The sequence below is a fragment of the Nerophis ophidion genome, linkage group LG10 (genome assembly GCF_033978795.1).
Source record: "Nerophis ophidion isolate RoL-2023_Sa linkage group LG10, RoL_Noph_v1.0, whole genome shotgun sequence".
In the NCBI taxonomy this organism is placed as follows: Eukaryota; Metazoa; Chordata; class Actinopteri; order Syngnathiformes; family Syngnathidae; genus Nerophis; species Nerophis ophidion.
The window spans coordinates 30,226,194-30,236,353 of record NC_084620.1 but is presented as its reverse complement, the minus strand read 5'-3'; the positions used below and the strand labels follow the sequence as shown (position 1 = coordinate 30,236,353).

The window sequence follows — 10,160 nt, the reverse complement described above, 5'->3', positions numbered from 1 at the left end:
AGCCGAGCTTTCATGTTTTGGAAAATGAGGCTATTGGCAATTTTAGATGAATCACAAGGAAGTGGGGGCGGGGTTTACAGAAATGTGGAGACAGATCTGACTTCACTGCCACTTTAAGTAGGTCAACCACCGAGTTGTGATGTCACATCGCAGTTGGCAAATCACACCTTCCCCCCACGCCAGAGCGCCGCAGGAAAATAAACAATAACACCCCCCACCCCATTCTTTTCTGCAGCTGTCCCTGATGCTATAAACACTCTCACTGACAGTGACAGCATAGCCTTCCATCATATCTGAGGAGAATCTGTAACTTTCACATCTTCTGCTGCTACAAACACTTACTAAACACCCTCTTCCCCTAAACCCATCCGTCACCTTCCTTTGCCAAAGCCGCTTTGTTCACCGAGGCGCCGCTAAAGAGGACGTGTGTGACGCATGCTCAAAGTGGAGCTATTTCTGATGTTCTTTTGGGTTGCAGTATCACACAAAACCCACAGGGCCTTCATAAGACATGATAGTGTCCTACGCTTGCATGTGTGTGTGTGCGTTTGTGTGTGTGAAGCGATGGAGTGGGGGAAGTGAAAATCCCACAGGGTAAAAACAGGAAGTTGTGCAGCCATTACCACTTTAATTGGGCCTCGAACACTGCCCTCTTTTGAAAGAGGTAATAAATGCAAAAGGGGAACTTGTGTCTGATTGAGCAAATTATGGCCCGCTCTAACTTTATTAAGCAGCATACTTCTAATGACAGCATGGTGCTCATGATCTTTGAGTCAGTCGTACTTGCAAACCTCAGTGCATAATAAGCATTGTGCTTCCTATTTCATTAATACATGATTTTTTTTTTTTTTGAAGGAAGAAATCTGGAGGAGAGTGTCGCTCAACGCCTGATAAAGCAAATGTCAACATGGAGCACCAGGGGATGGTTCCGAAGAGAGGGGTTATGTTTGGACGTAAACTTGAATCAGTGCCTTTTGGGAAATAATATTGCCCCCAAAAGGCATGTTTGTGCTTGTGTGTCTGTGGTAGAAGGGTGAAAATGTCATCGTCAAGGGGCCCATCAGGACCACTGTGCAGCGGCTTCCTGGAGCAGCAGGAGTCCATCATCAGGAGAGGAAGCAGACGGTGAAAAGTAAGCAACACAGCTTCGATTTCTTCGTTGTTGTTCCTGTCTGCACACATTTAAAGCACATTGTGTTCTGCGTTTGATGGCATGACGATAATGACATCTCATCACTGTAAAAGCACTGCAATGCACTCGATTAGAACGACCGAATAAGCGCACCAGCCGTCGTTGAGCTGTGTTGTCCAGGGGAAGCTAAAGAGAGCTCCACTTTCTCTCTGGCGTTGCCCTGAGAGGCATTATTTGTGAGTCCCCGTCTACGTGCACACGACGGGAGCACACAATGCATTCCTCTGCCTCGGCGTTCCACTGGCAACGCAACACAGCCGAGTCTCCTGCTGGTCCGAGGGAGTGTTTACACGAGCTGCGTGACTGAGTTCATGGGGTGAAGGCCCACCCAGAAATATACAACGGTGTGGGGACACTTGGGTTGTGTGCCGTGTTGTGTCACACTAGTTGGGAGTGTGTTACGTCAACACCCGAAGGCCCGCTAATCTGAGCTGGACAGCTGGCGGTCCGGGCCAAGCAGTGTCCCAACACAGATTTACAAGTGTGCAGCAGTTGCTGTGCACAGATCCAGTATGCTCCTGTCATCTTTTTATTTTTTTTTTACTTTGCTGCTAAACACACACACTGTTCAGAGATCCCAACATACTTTTTACTTTTAGACTGGTTGGAAACTGATCCTGGTGCAGTATGCAGCAGCGTAAACACAGTGTGCAGGCCTGAAGCACACGTTTTTATTTATGGTGAAGCAACAATTTGTTTCTTGTTACAAAGCATAATTCATAGTTTTACAAATGTGGAATTAATTTGAAAGAACACAGTGCATTATATCAAGGGCTGCGAGTGTTTGGGCACCACACGACTAGATTCTCGGGGGTAACGATTCGATTCAAAAAGAGTCTCCATTCTTTTTCATAACATTAGGTGTCACTTATATGATTAACTAAATTGTTCTATAAAATACACAAACAGCTCCTATATATTTTCTTATTAATTAAAAGAAAACATGTGTAATAAAAACATTTAATAAAGTCAAATACAAAAAATCATTTCAACTTTAATTTTATTGACACTGTAGTTGAGGAACATCCATCCATCCATCCATCTATCCATTTTCTACCGCTTATTCCCTTTGGGGTCGTGGGGGGCGCTGGTGCCTATCTCAGCTACAATCGGGCAGAAGGCGAGGTACACCCTGGACAAGTCGCCATCTCATCGCAGGGCCAACACAAATAGACAACATTCACACTCACATTCACACACTTGGGCCAATTTAGTGTTGCCAATCAACCTATCCCCAGGTGCATGCCTTTGGAAGTGGGAGAAAGCCGGAGTTCCCGGAGGGAACCCACGCATGCAAACTCCACACAGAAAGATCCCGAGCCCGGGATTGAACCCAGGACTACTTACGACCTTCGTATTGTGAGGCAGACGCACTAACTTCCTGCCCGGTGAGGCCAATCATAAATTACAAACAATATTTGAAAAAGCATCTACGTCGAGTGTGCAATACAACGGTGCTGCTTTTGTTTCGAAAAGCGTTATTTGTATTGCTTCCGTGTAGACGTATTTAATTATTGATTAATTCTTAAATAATTATTAATTCTTAAATAATTAATTAATTCTTAAATAATAATTAATTATTACTGAATTAATTATTAATAAAATAAAACATGTTTAATAAAAACTTTTCATAAAGTCAAATACAAAAAATAATTTAAATTTTTATTTCATGGACACTGTAGTTTAGATAGGCACCAGCACCCCCCGTGACCCCAAAAGGGAATAAGCGGTAGAAAATGGATGGATGGATGTAGTTGAGAAACATATATTCATTATTTATTTAGTTTATGTACAAACCCCATTTCCATATGAGATGGGAAATTGTGTTAGATGTAAATATAAACGGAATACAATGATTTGCAAATCCTTTTCAACCCATATTCAGTTGAATATGCTACAAAGACAACATATTTGATGTTCAAACTCATAAACATTTTTTTTTTTTTTTGCAAATAATCATTAACTTTAGAATATGATGACAGCAACACATGACAAAAAAGTTGGGAAAGGTGGCAATAAATACTGATAAAGTTGAGGAATGGTCATCAAACACTTATTTGGAACATCCCACAGGTGTGCAGGCTTATTGGGAACAAGTGGGTGTCATGATTGGGTATAAAAACAGCTTCCCAAAAAATGCTCAGAATTTTACAAGAAAGGACGGGGCGAGGTACATCCCTTTGTGCACAACTGCGTGAGCAAAGAGTCAAACAGTTTAAGAACAATGTTTCTCAAAGTGCAATTGCAAGAAATTTAGGTATTTCAACATCTACGGTCCATAATATAATCAAAAAGTTCAGAGAATCTGGAGAAATCACTCCCAAAAGCGGCATGGACTGAAACCAACATTGAATGACAGTGACCTTTTGATCCCTCAGACGGCACTGTATCAAAAACGGACATCAATCTCTAAAATATGACACCACATGGGCTCAGGAACACTTCAGAAAACCACTGTCACTAAATACAGTTGGTAGCTACATCTGTAAGTGCAAGTTAAAGCTCTACTATGCAAAGCAAAAGCCATTTATCAACAACATCCAGAAACGCCGCCGGCTTTTCTGGGCCCGAGATATTCTAAGATGGACTGATGCAAAGTGGAAAAGTGTTCTGTGGTCGGAAGAGTCCACATTTCAAATTGTTTTTGGAAATATTCGACATCTTGTCATCCGGACCAAAGGGGAAGCGAACCATCCAGACTGTTATCGACGCAAAGTTCAAAAGCCAGCATCTGTGATGGTATTGGGGTGCATTAGTGCCCAAGGCATGGGTAACTTACACATCTGTGAAGGCACCAATAATGCTGAAAGGTACATACATGTTTTGGAATAACATATGCTGCCATCTAAGCGCCGTCTTTTTCATACACGCCGCTGCTTATTTCAGCAAGACAATGCCAAGCCACATTCAGCACGTGTTACAACAGCGTGGCTTTGTTAAAAAAAAGAGTTCGGGTACTTTCCAGGCCCGCCTGCAGTCCAGACCTGTCTCCCATCGAAAATGTGTGGCTCATTATGAAGAGTAAAATACGACAGCGGAGACCCCGGACTGTTGAACGACTGAAGCTATACATAAAACAAGAATGGGAAAGAATTCCACTTTCAAAGCTTCAACAATTAGTTTCCTCAGTTCCCAAACGTTTAATGAGTGTTGTGAAAAGAAAAAGGTGATGTAAAACAGTGGTGAACATGCCCTTTCCCAACTACTTTGGCACGTGTTGCAGCCAGGAAATTGTAAGTTAATTATCATTTACAAAAAAAAAAAAAAGTTTCTGAGTTTGAACATCAAATATGTTGTCTTTGTAGTGCATTCAATTGAATATGGGTTGAAAAGGATTTGCAAATCATTGTATTCCGTTTATATTTACATCCAACACAATTTCCCAACTCATATGGAAACGGATTTTGTATTCTAGCACAAAATTATTGTAAGTACATTTATAATTTTTGTCATTTACTTACAAGTCCCTTCTTATGCAGTATATTTGATTAGTACTTACTTTTCTAATCAGCCTGGCATAATCCTAAAGTGTACGTGTTAAATAATACTCTTTTTGATCAACACTGTTTCCTATCATTTGACAAGTGTGTAAACTGTAAGTAGGTTAGATATCATTATTGAATTCAATTAAAATCAAGAGTACGATTACTATTTCAGTGTTAATATCAGAGTGGGTCTTCGGCCCCTCTGTAGTGGAAACACCAAGCCCCGAGGTCAAAAGGGTTACAGCCTTGAGGAATGCGCGAAAATGAAGACATATGTGTGCCAAGCATCTGGCATAATATACTATTCAAAAAAACTTAAAGGGGAACCACAGTTTTTTTTTAATTTTGCCTAAAATCCTCTAAACCCCTCGAAAAAACATGCAAGAACGTTTCATGGTCTAAGTATGTATCAGACACTCCAGGAATTCACGATGTGGCGATATTTTTTCCAATCCCTGCTAATTATGCGCGGCCTTGCTAATTGTCCAATGCTTGCAACTTCTCTGCACATTTTGACCAAACAGCATAATTTAGCCGGTTTAATTTGTCTCTCTGTGGGGCTTAAACGCATGCGTCAATTGACTCATCAAAACTTACGTTTGTGTCTTCCGTCCTTCCTTTTTTCTTGTGTTAACGAGTAGGAACAGTTGTTGTGAGCTCTGAATAACAGAGCCGTATGTACAGAGCACGGATGGATAAAAACCAGCCACTACTTTGCCTACCCGGAACGTGTGCGGCTTTCCGCAGAAGAATGCAGCGTTTCAGTTTTTCAGACGTTAGTTTTTCAAAAAACTTAAACCAAAAGGATAAGTCGTAATATAGTTTTAAACATACTCCAGCTCATAAACTTACAATAAAACCTATTTTTATTTAATCAAAGTATGTTTAGTGACAAGCAGGCTTCTAACACAATGTACATCACAAATTACAAAACGACAAAAAAAACAAAAAAAACACGTGCTACCATTATTTTGCCAAAATCCCCATTAGCTTTGGACCAACAATTACAGAGAAATTGACTTTTGTGGTGTCTGCCTCCAATGTATTTTTTATAATAAAATGTGCTTTTACCCTTGCTTATTGCGAATCTGCAGGCTTTCCCGATTTTATAATCCCCATAATACCTTGAATATTGAACTAATGCTGCTTTTTACTGCAGCTTTTGATAGTTTAGTTTGGATTATTGGTGTCTGACACATGCAGAAAAAAGTGCATTTTTGAAGCAAAGTTGTATTAAGCAAAAGAGTATTAAATGACTGTTACTGAAAGTACGATATACCACGTTTCCCATGTGTATATATGCTTACCTCGCACAAGAAACTGTTGCTGTTGGTACTCCAGCCTTCCCGGCAAAACTTTACTTCCCATATTTAGATTTATATATATTTATGCATTTGAAGTCCATTATGTAGCACTAGTGCTGAGAGCTAAACAAGAAATAAAAACCTAACAAAACAGTCACTTACAATCTCTTTTCTCATTGGGATGCCGACTAATGATATATTTACATCTTTCAGCACATGACTTGTGTTCCCCATTTAGTTGATGAATTCAGTAAATTTCCTCACTCCTGTGATAAAAACTCTTGCAATGAATCAAGCATGTTGCTGTGTCTTCCTAGTGATGTCTTATGGTTTAAGTTGAATTTAAAAAAATACCAAATTCTCAGCTTATCACCACTACCTTTTTGGGTGCCTTTTTATCCCAAGTAGATTAATCCTATATAGCTACATCATTAGCTGCCTCATACTATCAGTTATTTATGATTTCGACTGCACAACAAAGAGAAAGACAAATGTGTAATTGTCTCACATGAAGATTGTAAGTGATATGCAATCCAAAATTCTCCCCCAAAAAGTGTAGTTCCCTTTTAAGGCTGTAATTGTTACCAAAGATGTATCAATAAATTATGAGCAAAGGCTGTGGTTCCTTATGTACGTAAGATTATTTATTTTCTCTTTTGATAAATTTGCAAACATATTTTTTTTCATGTAGTCATTATGGGGTGTTATGTGTGATGATCCATTGCCCAGATCATGTTTTGTTTTGGTTTAAGACTCCCTTAGTTCTGTTTTCAGCACCCCTGGGTTTGTATTCCTGGTTATTATGGGTGCTGATTATGTTCACCTGCCTATGGTTAGTGGTTGGGACGTTCACCTGATCCCGGTCTCTAATCAGAGCGCTATTTATGCCTGCCTCTCGTCACACTCGGTCTGGCTGTTTTGTTTGCTTCATGCAACATTTCCGTTTGATGATTCTTTCTTCTTGTTCGTAGCTTCCAGTGCACTCTTTCCTGTATTTTTGTATTCTTGCTTGATCCTGGTTATTATGGGTGCTGATTATGTTCACCTGCCTATGGTTAGTGGTTGGGACGCTCACCTGATCCCGGTCTCTAATCAGAGCGCTATTTATTCCTGCCTCTCGTCACACTCGGTCTGGCTGTTTTGTTTGCTTCATGCAACATTTCCGTTTGATGATTCTTGCTTCTTGTTCGTAGCTCACAGTGCACTCTTTCCTGTATTTTTGTATTCTTGCTTGATTGATGGAAATAAATCAGCTTTCTCGTCTGCATCTTGGGGAAACGATCCGTGCATTACCATGAGACCCAAGCGTAACAGAAAACAGCAAGCCGAGTGTGGAGAGAGGCAGGCATAAATAGCTCACCGATGAGTGACCGGGAGCAGGTGAGTGTCCCGACTACTAACCAGAGACGTGAACATAATCAGCACCCATGGCAACCAGTAACACACACCCAGGGGTGCTGAAAACAGAACTATGGGAGTTTTAAACTAAAACAAAACATGATCCGGGCAACTGACCATCACATTATGTGTATGGTTTTGAGGAGAAAAACTAATTTATTCCATTTTGAAATAAGACTGTAACATTGCATGTGGAAAAAGTGAAGCAATGTGATCTAGAAGGCACAAGACATTGACAAAACACTGAGAACTTGTTGAATTAGGTCTTGATGTTTAGCAACTGAAACTTAACATTGGAACAACATGGTTTTTGACGACGTATAATCAATGTCGGATTCTGCCGGTGATTTGACGATTGAATGTTGGTCATTTCCCAACCAATATTCTACAACACAACATTGAAAAATACTTTTTGACGACATCTATTCAATATCAGGTTGTGTTTGTAACGCTTGGCGAGCATCGTGATGCGAGAGGTGCTCTTCCTGGATGTAGATCGGGCACGGACACAGCGTACGGTAAGAAATCATGGTTTATTTAACTAAAAACAGGCTCAGAACAAAAACACTGGTGCTAGGCAGAAAAGGGAAACTAAGAACGCTAGCATGGGAGCTAGGAAAACAAACAGAAAAACTTACACTTGGCACAAAAGGCAAAACAAAGAGTTACTAGCATGTGAGCTAGAGAAACAACAAAAGGCTAAACGCGGAAGCATTAGCGAGTTCAAATACAGAAAGCCGAGGCGTCACTAGTGAAACACAAAACAGTATGTAACTCAAGCTACGAGGAGAGAACGAGTGAACGGAAAGGGCAGGCTTGAATACAGAACGTGATTAATCAACACAGGTGTGCGTCAAGGCAGGTGAAAATTAAGTTACCATGGTGACAAAACAAACAAGGAAGTGCACAAACTAAGAATCGGAAGACTCCAAGAACAAACAAGATACACAAAAGGACTCAAAAACAAAAACTATATATGATCCGGCCAGCGGATCATAACAGTACCCCCCTTTAAGGGACAGATCCCAGATGTCCCACAAAATACAAAGAATCCCCCCCCTTCTCCCCCCACAACAAGACAGTCCAAAAGTGAAGCGAGGGCAGAGAGAGGACATGGTGGAGGGCCGCCAGGTCCTGTGTCCCCGAATCCACCGGGGACAAGTCAAGTGGCGGCGGCGGATGGAACGCCGCTGCCGCACAAGTCTTGGGAGGCGACCTCGTAGAAGCCACATCCGTGGCCGACGGGGAGGAAGATGCGCCGGCAAGGAGGACGCCCATCTGTGGAGCTCTGCGAACTACAAGGATCTAGCAAGAGTTAGGTTATATCTTTGCTGCATTTGGGCGGGAGGCGGGGTACACCCTAGGGCCAACACAACATTTACATGCACATTCACACACTAGGGCCAATTTAATGTTGCCAATCAGCCTATCACCAGGTGCATGTCTTTGGCTATGGGAGGAAGCTGGACAATATAACTAAAATTAAAAAAAAGTTAAATAAAGGATGCAAGTATGACAAAATGGGGTTACTTTTATCAGCGGTGTTTTGTTAATATAATATATTCATACTGATGAATGGGACAATATTATTGTAATCATTAATCATTACAATCCATCCATCCATCCATCCATCTTCTTCCGCTTATCCGAGATCGGGTCGCGGGGGCAGCAGTCTAAGCAGGGAAGCCCAGACTTCCCTCTCCCCAGCCACTTCGTCTAGCTCTATCCCGAGGCGTTCCCAGGCCAGCCGGGAGACATAGTCTTCCCAAAGTGTCCTGGGTCTTCCACGTGGCCTCCTACAGGTTGGACGTGCCCCAAACACCTCCCTCGGGAGGCGTTCGGGTGGCATCCTGACCAGATGCCCGAACCACCTTATCTGGCTCCTCTCGATGTGGAGGATCAGCGGCTTTACTTTGAGCTCCTCCCGGATGGCAGAGCTTCTCACCCTATCTCTAAAGGAGAGCCCTGCCACCCGGCGGAAGAAACTCATTTCGGCCGCTTGTACCCGTGATCTTATCCTTTCGATCACGACCCAAAGCCTAGGACCATAGGTGAGGATGGGAACGTAGATCGACCGGTACATTGAGAGCTTTGCCTTCCGGCTCAGCTCCTTCTTCACCACAACAGATCGGTACAATGTCCGCCTTACTGAAGACGCCTGTCGATCTCATAATCCACTCTTCCCTCACTGGTGAACAAAACTCCTAGGTACTTCTACTCCTCCACATGGTGCAGGGTCTCCTCCCCAACCCGGAGATGGCATTCCACCCTTTTCCGGGTGAGAACCATGGACTCGGACCTGGAGGTGCTGATTCTCATTCCGGTCGCTTCACACTCGGCTGCGAACCGTTCCAGTGAGAGAAGATCCCGGCCAGATGAAGCCATCAGGACCACATCATCTGCAAAAAGCAGAGACCTAATCCCACGGCCACCAAACCGGAACCCCTCAACGATGACCCTTCATTACAATAGCAGACCAAATGTGTGGAGATTCTGGTGCGAATGTTTACCTGCTTATTGGGAAGAGGTGGGATGGATCGTGTACATGCAGCCCAACAGTGAATATAAGCAAGGCTGGAATGTACCACTTGGAAACAGTAAAGGGGGGTTCGAAGGGTCCTCGAAGTGAAGCTCTAATGAAAGGGCACGCGGTCCCCGGCTCGCTTTTTTTTTTTTTACACGCGCGAGCACGCCGCTGAGTTTGCGCGCCTTATGCACGCGCTCTCATCGGTGCAAATAAAAAAGCTCCCCTGGTTCATGTGAGGGGAAAGAACTTGGCAA

The 10,160-nt window shown here is 42.6% G+C and overlaps 1 long non-coding RNA gene across 1 annotated transcript; it reads right to left on the bottom strand.

The window, feature by feature from the left end:
* Positions 1 to 7,893: 7,893 nt before the first annotated feature.
* LOC133560647 (uncharacterized) lies at positions 7,894 to 10,133 on the bottom strand. The gene is made up of 2 exons (XR_009808498.1): positions 9,890 to 10,133; positions 7,894 to 9,778 (listed from the first exon to the last, which is right to left on the bottom strand). It is a non-coding gene; the product is annotated as an uncharacterized LOC133560647 (long non-coding RNA).
* Between the last annotated feature and the right edge of the window lie 27 nt (positions 10,134 to 10,160).